Source organism: Gymnoscopelus braueri (assembly GCF_963280865.1).
Source record: "Gymnoscopelus braueri genome assembly, chromosome: 15".
Taxonomy (NCBI): domain Eukaryota; kingdom Metazoa; phylum Chordata; class Actinopteri; order Myctophiformes; family Myctophidae; genus Gymnoscopelus; species Gymnoscopelus braueri.
This window is the reverse complement of record NC_137620.1, coordinates 48,280,899-48,302,188: the sequence shown is the minus strand read 5'-3', so window position 1 is coordinate 48,302,188 and position 21,290 is coordinate 48,280,899. Positions and strand designations below refer to the sequence as shown.

General features: G+C 41.7%; 2 protein-coding genes across 2 annotated transcripts in view; both read right to left on the bottom strand.

Moving 5' to 3' along the window:
• LOC308102372 (uncharacterized protein) overlaps positions 1 to 21,290 on the bottom strand; it is a 1,220,233-nt gene that overhangs the window by 789,632 nt on the left and 409,311 nt on the right. The window lies entirely within an intron of this gene.
• The window catches only part of LOC308102179 (NLR family CARD domain-containing protein 3-like), a gene marked incomplete at its 3' end in the record, with an annotated part of 64,254 nt that overhangs the window by 21,968 nt on the left and 20,996 nt on the right, over positions 1 to 21,290 (bottom strand). The window contains exon 3 of the mRNA XM_080451779.1: positions 20,293 to 20,389. The remainder of the gene's footprint in view (positions 1 to 20,292; positions 20,390 to 21,290) is intronic.

The following is a 21,290-nucleotide window of genomic DNA, read 5'->3' as shown; positions in this document are numbered from 1 at the left end:
CAGTGTTGCCAGATCTTGTGAGAGAAATAAGCAACCAGGTATATGAAAACAAGCCCAAAAGAAAATACCTGTGCCAAGAGCACTTGAAACCTAGACATGGGTTATTTGAAAATTGCCGATCTACAAGCTCACAACGCGTAACGATGTGACGCAGTGTGAGCTTGTATAGATCTGCTATTTTCCAAAAAATCTTGAGGGGAAAAAAGTGCAAAATGTGGAATATTTTTTAAACATTTTAACAACACATTTTTGGTAGGGTCTCCCTGGCAAATATGTTGGCGCGCAGTGCACAGATGAGGGTCCGTGGAAAAGTACATGAACATGTTTGAGAACCACTGGTTTAAACAACAATCAAAACATTTGGAAACGAGCCCAAATATCAACTACATTTTAGAAACCAGCCGCTTATAATAAGCAGACATGGCAACACTGGCCAATGTGCAGTATGTGTTTGTTGATGTTGTTGTAGTGAGAACTGGGAGGGGAAAGTTACAATGTAGACCACGCCCCCACGCAGCCTCCTCCCCTCAAGGAAGGGCAGTGCCCCAAAGCATTGTGGTCATTGTAGTAATGCAGCCAAACCCCAGTCATCCAGTCAAAGTCAAGACTTCTATATTTTTCTGGCCATAGGGTGCACATTTGAAATTTTGCTACTGTTATCTACTATATTATAATAGATCATTAATATATATATGATTAACATTGAGTGACTGCAAGTTCTTCCAGGGGTGTAATGCTCCTTTAACAGCGTGTGTGTGTTTCTGGGACTAGGAATACCACGATAACGCAATGGTGACTATGAACCACGTACCCAAACCCGTTGGAGGCTGTGTGGTATCCTGCCCACAACTCCATTTGTGGTATCTGAAACCCACAGACTTCACTATGTTCTGGTAAAGGTTCTATTGCTTTTAGTTGCCAACAACGCCATATTGTAGTTAGTTTGATGCTCCAGAGGTGTGTATGAAGGGTTGAAGAATGAATTGAGTCTTCACTCCAGTCAGTGAGGTTACTTGCTTCCGATTTATTCCATAGTACAAACAGCTTCCCATGGACCCTGAGGTCCCTTCAACAGCCTCACGGCCTTGGAGTAGCACACACACTAAGCTTACATTTCAGTCAATATTTATAGCAGTGGTCACATTTGAGATCTAAAGAAGGTAGGCGGATCTTGTATGGGCACCTTGAAAGGTGGGACCCCAACCCCTGGCCCACTACATTTGCAACTGTATAGGGCAGGAAGGGAGGGGTGATGACAAATGCTAGACCCTCTGTCTCCCAGGTAAAACAAAGAGAATGCTAATTGTACCCCCCACCCAGGCTGGAGCCAACAGCCACCTCTCTGTCTGAATCCACTCTCCTGTCTGTACCTGTGAAGTGAAATCATCTAACTTCTGTATGTATGTTATATGAAATATACAACAGCTGCTCCCAAGCTGAAATATGCACTTAAACTGCAAGGCTGTGTTGTTGAACACACACACAGCTTAACGTCGGGAAAGTTACACGACTCACTCGCCCAGGTGGTGTCAATAATAGGCTACTAATCACCGTAATCGTAACAAAATTCAGAATCACAGCGCTGCCTGTTTCGGATTCCGCACGTTAAAGTATATTAATTCATTTGTTCGTCTATTTATTAACTACTACTGCAGTCCCTGCGGTACATAAACTCCTGTTACAGTCAAGGATCACCTTCAACCTGGTGTTTGCACTTTCTCCATTTACGGTCCGTACATCTATATAAACGTTCAGATTTCAAATATAAAGTGCTTACCCCATGGCCACGGATGTTACAATTATGCACGGGACTCTCAAAAGTACCCGTATGTTCTGTATTGTTCAATGAAAAGCATTTTAATCCGATCAGTGGCCATTTTCTCATAATGTATTGGAGTGCAATACACCTACCAACCGATAGGGTCACTCAGTTGAAAGCATATGGAGAAAATGGCCACCGATCAGATTAAAATGCTTTTTATTGAACAATACGGATGATACAGGTACTTCTGAGAGCCCGTAAATACATGTAACATCCGTGGCCATGGGATAAGCACTTTATATTTGAAATATGAACGTTTATGTAGATGTACGGGCCATAAATGGAGAAAGTGCAAACACTAGGTTGAAATTCATCCATGACGGTCGTGACAGTCGACCGTCGTGTATCCATGGCTATTACTCCCTCTAACATTTCCCATGTTTTTAGTTTATTGAAATAATGTCATGCACATTTGTCCAGTGCATAGCCTACTGCAGGCCTTGTTGACTAGATTTAGAAGAGATTTTGAAGCTCTTGCTCCTGAAATGATCGATTATTTTTAAGGGGAAAAGCCATAATTTAACATGCAAGTCAATGGGTGAGAAGCAGAGATTGCCAGGCGCAAATGGTAGTGTAGGTAATTAATGTATTTGTGCAAGATGACCCTGCTACTGTATATAAAATGTGTATATTACTCGTTCATCATGGTTCATGTTCAAATAGCTCAATCCAAAATATAATGCTGTAGGCCTAAGTGTTAGGCTGTATTTACGCACCTGCTTGTAATTAATGCTTAAACATAATTATGACCGGTATTTTTTATCAGATGTCTGATAAATTTGAATCATTCCGGGACCAGCAGATTACAATCCTATAGCGCGACCCCTGGTATAGATCACATTGCTTAGCAGAGTTCAGTGATGCAAATGCATGTCAAGTTGATCAACAGATTTTATTATTCTCCAATGCAATAACAGTACTGAAATGAAGGCTATAGGGACAATAATGGGAGCCCTTTTTTTTTATGTAACTAAAAAGTTACTTTTCACAGTAACGCATTACCTTTTGGTGTAATTAACTAGTAAAGTAACTGAGTTACTTTTAAATGAAGTAACTAGTAATGGTAACTAGTTACTGGTTTTCAGTAACTAGCACAACACTGTCAACCAATAACTGTTATTGGTTGATATATTGATTCTTGTACCACACCTCCTCAAGTCCATCTGTGCTTATTACCAAGATGTTTTACTGTACCAATTCTTAATAGTTTTAAATATTGCAATAGAATCCCAATCAATTGTAATGTAAACATTACAAATGTAACAACAAATTCTAAACAACTTCTTATCAGGTAACAACTACATATTCTTGTAACTCATGTCTTGCATTACCAATGCTGGCCAAATCAATCAACACAAACAGAAAACACAAGCATCACACATCCCACTACCCACTACATGCCTGACCTCTCAAAAAAACAACTCCCACAGACGTACAGGGACTGACCTGCTTCACACTGTCACCCGTATACACATGACATCTTATACGTCCTTGTTTTTACATTATCCACTCGAACCCTAGCATCCCTATTATGGGGGAACATTCACCCAAAATAGCAGATCTACAAGCTCACAACGCAAGCTTGTAGATCTGCTGTCTCACACACACACACACACACACCACACACCACACACACACACACACACACACACACACACACACACACACACACACACACGCGACATGCTCAGTAAGTAGCTCATGCCTGATCTTTCAGTCAACACCTTGACTCCTCCCCCTCTGTCCGTCATCAACTTGTGTCAACAAAGATATTATTAACATAACATTAACCCCTTAAAGTCTAGTGAAATGAAAAATAAATTTTTCACAATTTTAGAGCATATCCGTGGTAATCATGAGTTACCTAACAATAGATGCCAACAAGAATGTTTAAAAAAAACATTGTGTATTTTTTAGGGCCAGGACTTTATCGCGTTCATTTCGATCAATTCATTACAGAAAAATGATTGCGTTAAAAAATAAATAACGCATTTTAATCACACCTATTTTTGCACCACAGATCGTTTCTCACTGGACGAGTTTCAGACGTTGGTGCGCAACAACAAAGTGAACTGCAGCCAGCTCAGTGCATGAAAACATGATGCCTGCTTTATAATGTTGGCTGGGCAAATCAGAATCTGTAATGGATGCCCCCCCCCCACGCGTGCGTTTGTCCTGTTTAGGGGGAGGGGGGGGCAGCGGTGCGCTGGGGGGGGGTTTCCACGATGCGGTGCGGGTCACATGCGCGCAATTTTTATTAATAATTAATTAAACTACTATAAAACATCAGTAACAACAACACACTCTACCAGCCTCCAGTGGTGGAAAATAGTAGATCTACAAGCTTACAATGCCTTGCACTTGTAGATCTGCTATTTACATGGTATGTTTTATAATAATAATCGAAATCTACAAAGTAACTAAAGTTTTCAAATAGTTGTAGTGGAGTAAAAAGTACAATATTTGCCTCTGAGATATAGTGGAGTTACTGAAGTAGAAGTTAAAGGGGTAGTTCACCCCCAAAATAACTTTTTTTCTATTGATTACTGACCATCTGGAGCCTTGAATTCATAGATATTTTTTTGTTTTTGTCACATTCCTAAGCCAATAATTTGATTATAATAAATGTGTCCCCATTGATTCCGGTAGGAGACACAAATGCATTTGTGTCTCCTACCGGAATCAATGGGGCTAAATTTATTATAATCAAATAATAAAGGAAGGAATGCGACAAAAACAAATAAATATCCATGAATTCAAGGCTCCATGGGGTGAGTAATCAATAGAAAAAAAGTTATTTGGGGGGTGAACTACCCCTTTAAAGTATTAGAAATTGGAAATACTCGAGAGTCAAGTGCAAATACCTCAACATTGTACTTAACACATTGAATGCCAAAAACGGTCCGGACCGTTTTTGAGGGTCCAAACGAGAAGTGCCGAAAACGGTCCGGACCGTTTTTGACCCAATTCTATTTTTATACATGTGGGCCACGTGGGGCGCTAAAACGAAACTTTGACATCACCCAAGCAGTTTCTGAGAAGAAGAGGCTGGATGTGGCTCCATGTCAAAAATCCTTCCGGTCGGCGTTTTCAATGTTATCTCCTTGATTAAAAGCTTAATATCTCCATTTCTTTTTAATGTGGTGGAAACGAGCCGTTTTCGATCGGCGATCACGCTGCAATGGAGGGTCGCGTTGGAAATATTATTGTTCCAGGCGTTAGTCGGGACCCTCCGCCGTCTCGCACGCACGCTTTGTTTACATGCACTTCCGCGTCAGGGCTTCTCACAGCACGAAATGTATAACGCAAGTGGATGGAAGAAATGCTGGCACTCAACGTATAATATTTTAATAAACCTCTGGCACCCAATGTGTTAAGTACAGTTCTTTTTTTACTTTAAAATGTTTATCCCGCGATTTTTGTAACCCATTTTTTTCACCCGGTGCCAATTTCCTAAGTGATCCTGGGAGCTACACCAGCCCTACACCAGCACTACACCAGTCCCCCACAGTAGGGAGGCCAGGGCCGAGCTCATGCTTCCTTCAGGCATGAGAGCCAACTGACCTGCTTGTCACCTGACAGGGGGGAGTTTTCCCTGGTTGGACGTAGCGCGTGGAAGGAACACGTTATTCCAACCAGTTCCCTTCCCCTCCATCAGGCGCCCCGGCTGTCATGGGGGAGGCGGTATAGCGACCAGGATTACTACATGTTTTTGTGAGGGTATTAACTACCCTAGGAGACACGGGGAGAACATGCAAACTCCACACAGAGTAGGCCCTTTCGCCGACCCCACCTAGGGTATGGGCGCTGATGACGCGGAGGAGAAGACACGCCCCCACAGCCCACAGCGTCCCCGGCGGGAATCGAACCCAGGACCTTCTAGCTGTGAGGCGACAGCGCTACCGACTGCGCCACCGTGCCTCCTGTTAAGTACAGTTCTTGAGTACATTATTAAGTTTGAAAGATTTATTCTACTTGGTGATTTTAATTTTCATATTAATAAGAGCACAGATAGCGCTGCAGTGAATTTTCTCAAGGTTACAGAAGCTTTTAATCTGGTACAACATGTTTCGGGGGCCACGCACAATAGGGGAAACACTCTGGACCTTGTTTTTAGTTTCGGCCTTGCAGTGAGCAGCATTGTCGCAGAGGATATGGTCACGACAGATCATAAATCACTAGTTTTTAATGTAACTTTTAATCCTGACTGTGTTGCTGGTACGCGCATTAAGCACTCACGCATGATAAATAGCCTGTCAGCTAAAAATTTCTCTGCTGCTTTTAACATTATGTTTCCACCATCTATTGACCCTGATATTGATATTTTAGTCCAGTCTTTTAACCTGCACTGTTCTGATATTTTAGATGTAGTTGCTCCTTTTAAGTCATGCACTGTTCGCACTTTAAACAAAGCCCCATGGCTAAACGAGGACACTCGTTCCCTTCGCCGAGAGTGCAGAAAGACTGAGCGGCGGTGGAAGTCCTCTAGACTTGAGGCCCACAGGCTACAACTTAAAAATCTTTTAAATAATTTTAACGCCATGGTCAAGGCGGCGAGGGCCGCCTATTTTACTAAATTAATCTCCTCCAGTAAACGCAACCCAAAAGTACTCTTCGACACCATAAACAACATTGTCTGTCCACCAACACCTGTCACCCCTGTTTTTTCCATCACTGACTGTAATGCATTTCTCACATTCTTTGTAAACAAAGTTGAGACGATTAGAGCAGGCATCATCCACTCTACTCCCACTCCCCACCTGCCCCCCACCAACCAGTGTATTTTAGATTCCTTTGCACCCGTTTCCCTCCGCCTTTTAACTGAACTTGTGAACAGCATGAAAACTTCAACCAGTCCGCTAGACATCATCCCAACCACTATTTTAAAAGATGTTTTTAGCTCCATCGGCCCATCTCTGCTCCATATTTTTAACCTCTCCCTTTCCTCTGGCACTGTCCCCTCTTATTTTAAAACAGCCACTGTACATCCACTTTTAAAAAAGCCTGGATTGGATCCCGAAGCCCACAGCAACTACCGGCCAATCTCTAAACTCCCTTTTATTTCCAAGATTTTAGAGAAAATTGTTGCCACCCAACTTTTAACAGTTTTAAATGACCACAATATTTTAGATAAGTTTCAATCAGGTTTTAGACAAATGCACTCCACAGAAACAGCCCTTTTAAGAGTTTCTAATGATTTAATGATGTCCTTAGATGTTGGTAAATGTTCGATCCTGGTACTACTGGACATGACGGCGGCCTTCGACACAATTGATCACCAGATTTTAATTAATAGGCTCAGAGAACAGGTGGGGATCACAGGGAGGGCCCTAAACTGGCTCTCCTCCTACCTTACAGGGAGGAGTTTCTCTGTAGCCTTGGGCACCCATGTGTCAGCATCAACCCCCCTCTCATATGGCGTCCCTCAGGGATCGGTCCTTGGGCCTACACTTTTCGCACTTTACATGCTTCCACTAGGGCACCTTATCAGTTATTTTAAAGGTATCTCTTATCACTTTTATGCAGATGATATCCAGCTCTATTATTCTTTTAATCCCAAGAGCCCTGCTGATTTTAATTTCAAGGTTTTACACGATTGTATGTCTGCTATAAAGGCCTGGATGTCGGACAACTTTTTAATGTTAAATGAATCGAAAACAGAGGTGCTCATCGTGGCACCAGAACACATTGTGCCAAATGTGATGGACTCTATTGGGCCCCTCAGACAAAATGTCCGCCCCAACCTCCGAAACCTGGGTGTCAATTTTAATCAGACCATGCAACTTGACACCCACATCAGCTCTGTAACACGCACCTGCTTTTTCCACCTCAGAAATATTGCAAAACTCAGATCCATAGTCACTTACCCGGAACTCGAAATGATTATTCATGGATTCATCTCATCACGCCTGGACTATTGTAATTCACTTTTCACCTGTCTCAGCAAAACCTCCATGGAACGCCTGCAAATGATTCAAAATGCCGCTGCCAGATTGCTCACTAGGTCAAATAGAAGATGCCACATTACTCCAGTCCTGTCTGCACTGCACTGGCTCCCCGTTAACCTCAGGGTAAATTTTAAGGTCTTGGTTTTAACCTACAGAGCTCGGAACGGTCAGGCTCGGAAATATTTAACTGATCTAGTCCCGCCCTATGAGCCCACAAGGGCCCTAAGGTCAGCTGACCAGGGGCTCATAAAGACTCCAAAAACTCTTTTAAAAACCAAAGGCGACAGAGCTTTCCAAGCGGTTGCAGCGAGACTCTGGAACACCCTTCCTCAAGTCTTAAGAGAGGTACCATCTGTGGACATTTTTAAAAACAAACTGAAAACTCTACTTTTCGCACAAGCATTTGCTGTCTCGTTATAACCTCTTTGTCTATGTTGTTGATGCACATGAATTGTACAGCTTTTAATGTTTTCTTGCTTGTTTTTGTTTTTATTCAACGTATGTTAAGCACTTTGTGAGTTCTCTCTGTGAGAGGTGCTATATAAATAAAATGTACTTACTTACTTACATGTACTTAAAGACGTATGCCAAAATCCATTTGAAAAAATTGCTTTTCACTGTTCTCAGGTCAAATATTGATATGCGATTAAAATGCGATTAATTGTGATTAATTAATTACAAAGCCTCTAATTAATTAGATTATTTTTTTAATCGTGTCCAAGCCATAGTATTTTTATATCAAAAGACCCTAAAAAGCCAATCTTAATTACTTCCTGTAAACTAAAACGTGCTGCGTGATGACATAGATACACTATTATGAATATAAATTAATCTTGATTACATTCACCTCTGTGATTCCCATAGCTGCACGTTCCTCCAAACAGCTGATTTTAATTACAGAACTACTACGTTTTTAATCTCATTCAAGATGACGTCCAGACGGTGTATAACTCATTGTAAACTTAATCAGCACTAAAATATGAATCTGAAAACATTATAGGTTAGAAATAAGCTTCTTGGTAACAAACATTCTGCACAGTGTCACATGGTAACCATGGTAACAAACATTCTGGACAGTGTCACATGGTAACCATGGTAACAAACATTCTGCACAGTGTCACATGGTAACCATGGTAACAAACAGTCTGCACAGTGTCCATCTCTCTCTCCCTTACAAACACTAGCACTGTGTACCATGTGAGTGAGGTTCTACCGTGCCATAGCCTGAAGGGATGGAACCTTCTGATTGGTTGGTTGCGAGGCCGTTTCAGACTGAAACTTCAAAATAAAATCAAAGAAAATATTCTGTCCAGAATAAAAAATATATAGGTCCAGTGTTATTGCACTGGACCTTTAACCGCACAGTGTCATGAGACACACATCATACTGACATTCATTAAAGGAACTTTGTCTCGTCTTTACTTCAGTTGTGTTGAAACTTTAACAAGAGGAAATGATACTGACGGACCACACACACACACACACACACACGCACACGCACACGCAGCGTCATCTAATGTGACATGCTTAGTAGGTGGGTATGGCTGTCTGTCTAACCAGAGCGCACCTGATTGGATGCTTGATCTGTCAGTCTGTCAGCTCACAACATGAGGAGGAAAGCATGCAAGGAACCAACCTGCTCATCAGGAGCAGTTGGAGGTTCAGTGTCTTGCTCAAGGACACTTTGACACTAAACCATGGGTTCCAGGGATCCAACCAGGAACCTTCTGGTTCCAAGATGGCCGCTCTACTGTCTGAGACACTACTGTCAATACACACACACACACACACACACACACACACACACACACACACAGTAAGTAGCTCATGCCTGATCTGTCAGTCAACACATTGACTCCTCCCCCTCTGTTAGCTGTGTTCTGATGCTGCTCACCGGTAACAGCAGATCTACAAGCTCACAACATGTTGCAGAGTGACACGTTCTGAGCTTGTAGATCGTCTATTTTCACACACCTCAAAAAGTCACGTGTGTTGTCTGTCAGACAAACTTCACGTGAACACATGCCTAAGTCAGTGAGTCAGTAAGGGAGCGGAATGGAAATGAGCCAATATGACTGACACACACACACACACACACACACACACACACACACACACACACACACACACACACACACACACACACACACACACACACACACACACACACACACACACACACACACACACACACACACACACACACACACACACACACACACACACACACACACACACACACACACACACACAATACTGACATTCATTAAAGGAACTTTAGTTGTGTTGAAACTTTAACAAGAGGAAATGATACTGACGGACCTCAGACACACACACACACACACACCTATGTACTGTTGCTACACCACTCCCCCCAGGCAGACAGATAATAATCTTATCCTACATTCATCTTTAAGCTTCGATATGACATTGCAAGACAAAATGGAGTCAGAGAGAGAAAGAGAGAGAGAGAGAGAGAGAGAGACTTAAGGACTTGCCTTTGACGAAAATGTCAGATCTACAAGCTCACCATGAGGTGCGATGCGAGGCGTTGTGAGCTTGTAGATCGAGGCTGTTTTAGGCGTGTGACACCATGGTACGGTGAAGCATAAATGAGTCTCTTAAAGAGACAGTACTCTCTATGCATTGTCTTGTCTGTGAGAAGTTGTGTTTAATTATTGGACATTTTAGTGTGTTTATGATTTTTTTTAAACAGCAGATATACAAGCTCATAGCGTGCCACAAAGTGACGCGCTATGAGCTTGTATATCTGCTATTTGTTTTAGATGGTGGCACATACACTCATTATGTAAAGCTATGATGACAGATGATTTCCCTGTTTTAATGGATTCATGTGAATTATCATTGTTTTTGTAACAAAAGCTAAGAACGTTTTTGAATAAAGTCTAAACTGTTCATTTACAACAGAGTCCATGTTTTAACACAGGTTGTGGATGTGTTTAAGGAGCATGTTCTGTGTAATAGCTCACTAAAACACTAGGATTATGCACTATTTCTGGAGCTTTTACATTCATATGGTTATTGGAGAAAACTGAGGAGCCAGGAGTGGAGAATCGGTGAGCAGATGTAACAGAGTTTTAATAGTTTATCATTAGAAACCTGTTTATATATTTATATTTCAGTGGAGTTATGACTAATGCATCATAATCTGAACAGTGACATCAACAAGCTGCTGATTAGATTGAGTGACTTTCAATAAGTGTAAAACCACCATTTAAAAAAACCCCAAAACAGCAGATGAATTAAACTAAATACAAATAAATGATCCGCCGCCTGGAGGGCTAAACCACCGACCGAGTAGAGACCTAGCTCCGCCTCTGGTTCTGATGCCGCTCAGAGGTAAAAGCAGATCTACAAGCTCACAACATGTTGCAGAATGACATGTTGTGAGCTTGTAGATCTGCTTCCCTCCCTCCTCTTAATGCAGTGTGAGCTAACGGCTAGGCTAACTCATTAATAAGTCATTAGTGTGACTCATTAATTACTCATTAAACATATTAACCCCTTAATTAACCACACACACACACACACACACACACCCCTACAAGCTCACAACATGAGGAGGAAAGCATGCAAGGCACCAACCTGCTCATCAGGAGCAGTTGGAGGTTCAGTGTCTTGCTCAAGGACACTTTGACACTAAACCATGGGTTCCAGGGATACAACCAGGAACCTTCTGGTTCCAAGATGGCCGCTCTACCATCTGAGCCACTACTGTCAATACACACACACACACACACGCACACACGCACGCACATGTTATATATGTGACTCTCAGGGAGGCTCAGAAACAGCAAAAGAAAACACAGCTCATTCACTTTCTTAAAAAAATAAAAAGGCCTTTTCTCTGCTTTGTGTTGTTTTGTGGTGAAAATCATCCCTCATTCATATCTATGGAACAGATTATGGTTTTCTCAGAGTCTCTGAGACCCTCCTACGTCTTTTAAAGCCATCGGCGGGGGATCGTTGTGAAGAAGAAGATTCTATGATTTGTCATAAAGGTGAAAACACTCATAAATCACTGACAAGGTCAGCATAGAGGATGTGTTTATCTGGCAGTGAATCAGTTAACCACACACAGTGCCTTCCTTTGTTATTATTATTATTTTAGAAATTGTATAAATAGTGAAAACAGTGTCAGTCAGTTTATGCTCCTTCACACAGCAGTGTTGAGCCTAGCCATGGTTCACATGATGCTCGTCTGTCACAAGCTTTATGGAACCACTTGTTCCTGGTTGTCGCCGCCAGGCCGAAAGGCATGGCGGGAGAGTATGTTTTACCCCCTGTCTGTCCGTCCGTGTGTGTGTGTGTGTGTGTGTGTGTGTGTGTGTCATTCTGTCATTTTGTGTACAGCTAATCTCTGGCACCGTTGGCTTGATCGCAGCAAAACTGTGCACACACACTCCCTGGATGCCAGAGCAGAACCTCTGCTCCAAAATGTTCACATGGGCCTTTTATAGCGCCACCAGGAGGCCGATTTGTGCAAAACAATTTTTTGGACAGTATTCCTACAGATTTTGGCCCAAAATCACGCAAATCGGTACACAGTATCTCTATAGTCATTAAAAGAAACGGCTAATTTCAGATTTTTCATATTCCATCCTGATTGGCAAAAATTGACTTTCAAAGTTTGCAGGAGTAATCCGTTTCGAACAAAATGCCTCAAATCATGAACACAGCATGCAATTTCAGTGAAATTTTGCACACACATTCCCATTAGGCCGAGGAAGAAATGCCATTTGAAAATGTTCAAATCAGCCTCATGGTGGCGCTGTAACAGGCCGATTCGTGTTTTTACCTATAACTGCACCAATCGGTGTAAGACTTTGTATGCACACTCTCTCAAGGAAAAAGGAAAAACCTTTGCCCTGCATTTTTCACATTTGCATTTTATAGCGCCACCAGGAGGCAGACTTATGTAAAACACATTTTTTAATATTAAGCCTTCAGATTTGATCCAAATTTCACGCAAATCGGTACACATGATCTCTATAGTCATGTGATCAAGACGGATCTGTTAGATTTTTCATATTCCATCCTGATTGGCTAACATTGACATGTAATGTTTGCAGGAGTGGCCCGTTTTGAACAAAATGCCGCAAATCATGAACGCAGCGTCCGATTGTGGTGAAACTTTGAATGCATATTTGCACTACAAATGCCACCCTTTTAACATTGCCCTGTTATAGCGCCACCAGCAGGTCAAATTTAGCAAAACACATTTTTAGAACAAAATGCCTCAAATCATGCATGCATTGCCGTGCACGGCCTAGGAATAAATGGCCCCCTTTTCACATTAGCCTACTATAGCGCCACCAGGAGGCCAAAATAACCTACCTGACCTGGCGGAGACCTGTGCTCCGAGGAGCACTTTTTCTAGTTTTATTTATTTTTACATTCACAACTGCTACATCTACATAAATGTTCAGATTTAAAATATAATAAGTATTATAATAAGTGCTGACCCCCATGCCACGGATGTAACAAGTTGAGCCGGCAAAGGTCTAAGTACCCGTATCTTCCGTATTGTTCAATAATAAGCCTTTTAATCCGATCGCCGGCCATTTTCTTGCTTTCAACTATGCAACACTACCGGTTGGGAAGTGTATTGCACTCTGATACATTACAAAAAAATTCAAGTAATAATAGAAAATGGCCACCGATCGGATTAAAATGCTTTTTATTGAACAATACGGGAGATACGGGTACTTAGACCTTTGCCGGCTCAACTTGTTACATCCGTGGCATGGGGGTCAGCACTTTGTATTTGAATTCTGAACGTTTATGTACATGTGAGAGTTATAAATGTAAAAAAAACAAAAAAAAACAGGAACAAGTGGTTAGGGTTACCAACCGTCCCGTAAAATACGGAATTGTTCCTTATTTGGAAACTAAAAGACGTGTTCCGTATTGAACTGTTACGGGACGCACTATGTTCCGTATTTTGGGGTCGTGGAATGACGGCGCGATTTTTATATGAGAGAGAGTATTTCTCACTCACACACACACTCACACACAAACGAGACGGGGCAGGGAGCGGCGTCCCGGTAAAGGGATGATGCATATAATAATAAAAAAAATGTGTGCGTCTGCCTGCCTATGTGTTTGTGTGCTGTATGCGAAGGGCGCTAGGACCCTGTAGGTGCCGCTCTGTTGACAGGGCAGGCTCAGTGTGCGTTCTCTCGTGTCTGCCTGTGTGACACTTACTCATTGTGTATGTGGAAAAATGTGCGCTGGTTCAAGTGGGCGAAATAAGGCGAAAAAAGGTGCACGTGCATCTAACATAGGCATTGCTCTACCGAAAATAAGTTGCTGCATGTGAGGTTACGGTATATCATACTAACTAGCTTATAGTTAGTTAGACACGGACTGATGAGCTACAACAGCATAACAGCCAACGTGCCTCATGGCCCCAAAACTGAATGAGCTGTCTCCTCTCCTCCTCCTCCTCCCCCCGCGGCTGCAGCAGCAGGTTAGCAACTGTTATAGTAACTGTTCCAAAATGCATAGATTTCTATGTATTTTAGGGGTTTGGGGGGCTGGCTTTTTTAATATAAATTTCTGTGTATTTTAGGGGTTTGGGGGGCTGGCTTTTTTAATATAAATGTCATAGATTTCTATGCATTTCAGGAGTTTGGGGGGCTGGCTTTTTTAATATAAATGTCATAGATTTCTATGCATTTCAGGAGTTTGGGGGGCTGGCTTTTTTAATATAAATTTCATAGATTTCTATGCATTTCAGGAGTTTGGGGGGCTGGCTTTTTTAATATAAATTTCATAGATTTCTATGCATTTCAGGAGTTTGGGGGGCTGGCTTTTTTAATATAAATTTCATAGATTTCTATGCATTTCAGGAGTTTGGGGGGCTGGCTCCCCCAAAATAATTAAATAACACAACCCTAACCTAACCCTAAAACCGTAATAAAGTACCAAAAAACAACAACAAAAAAATACCATAATCCGCCCAAAACCCCCCCAAAAAAAACGCGTGCATGTGTCCCGTTTTTCCATTTCTGAAAGTTGGCAACCCTAGTCATGGTTTGACAGTCATGTTTCAGGGCTATGTTGAGCCTAGAATATAACAGAACTACACAAATACTTCAAAGATTAAATACTTCAAAACCATGAGATTCAAAGGGAAAAGGGGAAAATCTAATAATAACTTTTTTTAATTCATCATTTTCATCTCCTCCGAGTCGTCTGAAAGGTGATTTATACTTCTCCTGTGTGCCGAAAACAGCAGATCTACAAGCTCACAACGTGTGACATGTTGTGAGCTTGTAGATCTGCTTCTCTCCAATGCAACTTGGCAGGTTTTAGTTTGTCTCTCCTCACGGCTAGGCTAACGGCTAGGCTAACCACAACAACACCAAGTAAACAAAGCAACAACTTTTATCATTAAAAGTGACACATTTACAGCTTTAATGCCAATGTATGGAACTATATAGTTATAGAACTATAGAACTATAGAACTATAGAACTATAGAGCTCTGAGGATCATTCATTTACTGACTTATTTACTCATTAAAACGTATCAAAACGTACACATGTTGTCTCATAATGGAGTCACTCTGTAGTTCTGTGTTGTTGTGACACACTGTGTTACTACACACACACACACACACACACACACACACACACACACAAACCTGCATGATGTCATCTTTAAGCCACTCCCCTCCTCCCACACACACCTGAGTACATTTCCTACAACACTCCCCTCTGAGAGAGAGAGAGAGAGAGAGAGAGTGTTGGGTGACTGAAGGACTTGCCTTTGACGAAAATGTCAGATCTACAAGCTCACCAAGAGGTGCGATGCGAGGCGTTGTGAGCTCGTAGATCGAGGTTGTTTTAGGCGTGTGACACCATGGTACGATGAAGCATAAATGAGTCTTTTAAAGTGACAGTACTCTCTATGCATTGTCTTGTCTGTGAGAAGTTGTGTTTAATTATTGGACATTTAGTATGTTAAACATTTGACAAACTACCAATAATAGAAAATGATCAATAGTAGGATCCATGGTGAACTTTTAATTATGGGGACAACATTGACCCTAAATCTAAGTAATTGGTGTACTTTGTTGTTATTGATAAATTGATGTTTCAATGTCATTTAAAGTGACATTGAAAAGGGCTTGAAAGAGGGAGGGAAAATGTGTTTTGTAATTAGGAAAATGACACTCATTAATAGAGTATAGGTGTGGCACTGCTAAAAACACCCAATGACTTAATACATTAAAGCGATTAGGAGGTGCACACACATCCAAACATTTCAACAGGTGCTGATCAGACTAAATAAAGTGTGAACAAAAGGAAAGGGTCTGCACACCATCTTAATGCTCCCAGCTTCATTTAATAAAGAGAGCGGGCAAAAAAACTAAAACGTTTTGGCCCCTTCGTCAGGTATACTGAGCCTATAAATGAAACAATAAAATATAAGTTAAGTTTGTAAAGTGCAGGGTGCTTAACCGCTTAAACCCTGTATAATTAGTCAAATGCACCTTACAATTGTACTTGGTACGCTCTTTTGTCACTTTACATAGAGCCCTGAGGAACTCAAGTCAATGGTTTAAGTGTTTATTTATCACAAAAAAAAAACCATAAGTTTGTATTAATTCATTTATTCATCAGTTCCAGATCACAGCTTTAATTAACCATCTGAACCCTAGAGTCATACTCTGTAATAATAATGTGAAAATAGCAGATCTACAAGCTCACAACATGAGGAGGACAGCTAACCCTAATCCCATTTCTCATCCCCTTCCACCACTATCGCCCCCCTACACCCTTGCATGCACCAACGCAGACACACCCCTATGTACTGTTGCTACACACCTCCCCCAGGCAGACAGATAATAATCTTATCCTACATTCATCTTTAAGCTTTGATCTGACGTGGCAAAACAAAATGGAGTCAGGACTGTTTCACTGTTTATACTGTGTGTTAACTGTGTTCCTACAACACCTCCTCACACACACACACACACACACACACACACACACACACACACACACACACACACACACACACACACACACACACACACACACACACACACACACACACACACACACACACACACACACACACACACACACACACACACACACACACGGTTATTGGAGAAAACTGAGGAGCCAGGAGTGGAGAATCGGTGAGCAGATGTAACAGAGTTTGAATAGTTTATCATTAGAAACCTGTTTTTAAATATTTCAGTGGAGTTATGACTAATGCATCATAATCTGAACAGTGACATCAACAAGCTGCTGATTAGACTGAGTGACTTTCAATAAGTGTGAAACCACCGTCCAAAAAAAACCCCCAAAGCAGCAGATGAATTAAACTAAATAAAATAAATGATCCGCCGCGACCTCCTTGCCCGGAGGGCTAAACCACCGACCGAGTAGAGACCTAGCTCCGCCTCTGGTTCTGATGCCGCACACCGGTTACAGCAGATCTACAAGCTCACAACATGTTGCAGAGTGACATGTTGTGAGCTTGTACATCTGCTTCCCTCCCCTCCTCTCATCCATACAGTCAATGCAGTGTTAGCTAACAGCTAGGCTAACTCATTAATAAGTCATTAGTGTGACTCATTAATTCACTGACTTATTATTTACTCATTAAAAATATTAACCCCTTATTTAACTACACACACACACAGCGTACACACACACACACCTCTAGTCCACCTCACAAAGTCACTTGTGTTGTCTGTCTGACAGACTTCACGTGAACGCTCCACACAAATGGAACAAACTTCAGGACTCTCTGAAACTGGTTCGATTGGTCTCAATAGAGACATTCAGGGTGCTTCTTGAGGACACACTACATAGTGACTGTACCTGTTTCATGTAACACTGTTTATTTGCATCTGATTTTAAATCTCTGTGTTGTTATCCATGTCCTCACTGTATTGTCTGATTCACCGCCTTTTGCGATTATTTTGATGTGGTTTTATGCTTTTGCTTTTCTTTTTTGCTTTATTGTCAAAGTTGTGACATTGTAATGTGATTCAAATGTTTGTTTTCAGGGCGTCCTTGAAAAAGAGAGCTTGCTCTCAATGGGTTTCCCTGAATAAATAAAGGAAAAAGAAAGACGCATGCCTAAGTCAGTAAGGGAGCGGAGTTGGGCCAATATGTCTGACACACACACACACACACACACACACACACACACACACACACACACACACACACACACACACACACACACACACACACACACACACACACACACACACACACACACACACACACACACACACACACACACACACACACACACACACACACACACACACACACACACACACACACACACACACACACACACACACACACACACACACACACCCCTACCTGTGTGTTGTTCCTAAACCCTCAGACAGAGACACCCAGCCAGTCCAGCTCATCAGGAACAATCAGGCATCAGAGAACCTGATTGGATGCCTGATCTGTCAGACAACGACTTGACACCCCCCCCTCTGTTAGCATCATTAGGCGGGCGGGGGAAACTCTTTTCGATAGAGACACACGGCCGGAAGCGGAAGGCCTACAAATCCACGCCCACTTTTGACACTCGGGGTCCGTTAGAACGATGAACTGCAGCTCTCAATGCAATCTCTATGAGAGGCATTGTAAAATACCGTCATTTCACTGGTTAACTACTGAGGCTGTAGCGATTTTTTTGGTGTTCTAATAATCTGTCCCATTTGTTTAATTTGTCCTTTTTAATGTCCCATATCTTTCATCTCGATATACTACCCACAATATACTATAATATACTCCATCAGTATGTCAAAATCGCTAGCATCGGAGATCTAGAGTTTAAGTGATCACATGGTATATACGTCACGGACGCATCCCTTGAGGTTTTCAATACCCAGAAAACTGGCGAAAGTGGCCGTTTTCATCATTATCTCTGGAACAGAAGGTCCAATCTGCTCAGTTCAAAGCTTGTTGGATGCGTGACTTTGAGGACATTAAGCACGCAATGACACATTTTCGGGTTATTATTTTTTTTTTAGGGGAGGCGAGATCTTAGTTGGGCAGGCGACCGCCTCTCCTGCCTCTACAGTGGGAACGCCACTGGTCGGCGCTCGGCACTCGTAAAGACAGTGATGTCACTGAAATGCCCGTCTGCTGTCTACCCTCTGCTGTGTTAGCATTATGGGTAACTCGTTAAAGTGGCAAATTAAATGTGAAACACATCAACTATTAAGAAAACAAGAAGATATGTTGACAAAGACACTCCATACATTTGGAAACATATTTGTATTTAAATCAATATCGTCTTCAGTTAATGCAGGATAATTTTAAAAGTAGGCTAATTCTCATATCCTCTCATAGGGAATGCATTGGCAGCTGCAGTTCATTGTTCTAACGGACCTCGAGTAGCGGCGCTGTCTCAAAAGTGGGCGTGAAATGTGTAGTCCCCGTGTGTCTCTATGCAATTCTTTGGTCTTATTCTGATTCTTCATGTCATAAAATCGGGGCGTTTAGAGAATATTTAAGGGCATGTTATTTAAATGACGCTCGGTTTCAGCCATAAGATTTATCAAAGCTCCGACCAAATGTAAATAGGATTGGCCGTATAGGATTGCTTGATAATGTGACTTGGACGTTGGCCTACGGGAGAATTTAAGGCAAAAAATACAAAGTCTTGCTCACACGTGTTGTCAGACAGTCAGTCAGTCAGTCAGTCAGTCAGTCAGACAGACAGTCAGTCAGTCAGTCAGTCAGTCAGTCAGTCAGTCAGTCAGTCAGTCAGTCAGTCAGTCAGTCAGTCAGTCAGTCAGTCAGTCAGTCAGTCAGTCAGGTCCAATGTATGCTCCTTCATATGACGGTGTTAAAACAGATCTACAAGCTCACCGAGAGCTTGTAGATCTGCTGTTGTATGATGAAGTATAAATCATGTTTAATAATGTGATGTTCATGTGGGAGGAGGAGTAATAAGTGTCAGGATGACATGATGTGTGGTATTGTACATGGTACTGTACATGATTACATCAGGTGAGACAGTTAGAAGTAATGTTTGATAATAGCTATATACCTTAATTCACTGAAAATAGCAAAATGTGTGTTTAATCCTTTGTTGGAGAAAGGTTTTATTGTTTAAAACAATGGATTCATACAGTGTGTGGTCAGACAATTAAACTGTAGGAAAAGATCTAAAACACATCTGTTCAGACGGATCCATTTGATACAAAAGCAAAGGAGCAGAACTGGACAAGTAAAGCTTGTTTCTTCATTGAGAGAAAGTGTTTCAGAAACTGTCCAAAAATAACAATATATAACTATAATAACACTCCACATTCATACTCAGTGGAAACCATTGATCCACAGCCTGGGTCCACAATCACCATCAGACCTCCAGCTTATAAATGGTCTCACCTCTGATTAACGGCGCCCCCTGTAAGAGACAATGGCGGTGCCCTGGAGAAGGCCAGGAATAAGGTGAATATGGCTTCATTTTATAAACAGGATGTCAGGACTTACCTGAAGAAGAGAAGCTCAGTGTGGTGTGTTCAGCTTGAGGAGCTGAGAAGACATTCAGTGTGAGATGTCATCCAGACATGTAGATGAGCTCTTCTACCTGAGTGGTAGAGGGGGGGGGGGGGGTCATGTTATAAATGTGACTCTCAGGGAGGCAGAAAAACAGCAGAATAAAAAAAACAGCTCATTCACTTCTTAAAAAATAAAAAGGCCTTTTCTCTGCTTTGTGTTGTTTTGTGGTGAAAATCATCCCTCATTCATATCTATGGAACAGATTATCGTGGCGTCACATGGTTTTCTCAGAGTCTCCGAGACCCTCCTACGTCTTTTAAAGCCATCGGCGGGGGATCGTTGTGAAGAAGAAGATTCTATGATTTGTCATAAAGGTGAAAACACTCATAAATCACTGACAAGGTCAGCATAGAGGATGTGTTTATCTGGCAGTGAATGAGTTAACCACACACAGTGTCATGAGACACACATCATACTGACATTCATTAAAGGACCTTTAACAAGAGGAACCTCACACACACACACACACACACACACACACACACACACACACACACACACACACACACACACACACACACACACACACACACACACACACACACACACACACACACACACACACACACACACACACACACACACACACACACACACACACACACACACAGTATTAGCCTACAACCTCACGATAGATATGTATCACGATAAAGAGGCCACGATACGATATATGGCGATATACGTTGACCCCCTTCGCCCCCCCCATGTGGGAAAAAAAGAAAAAAAGAAAAAAGTATATATATATATATTATTTTAATAATAATTAAAATTAATAATAACTAAAAATAATTAAATAATTAAACTTTCTGTTTACTTGGTTGATAGCATATTTCTGTAGAAGCAGAATCAAGAATATTTTGGCAAAATGATTGCGACTGTGACCACAAGTTAGAAACTCAAAGTGGTTAAAACGTTGACGCACAGCTGTT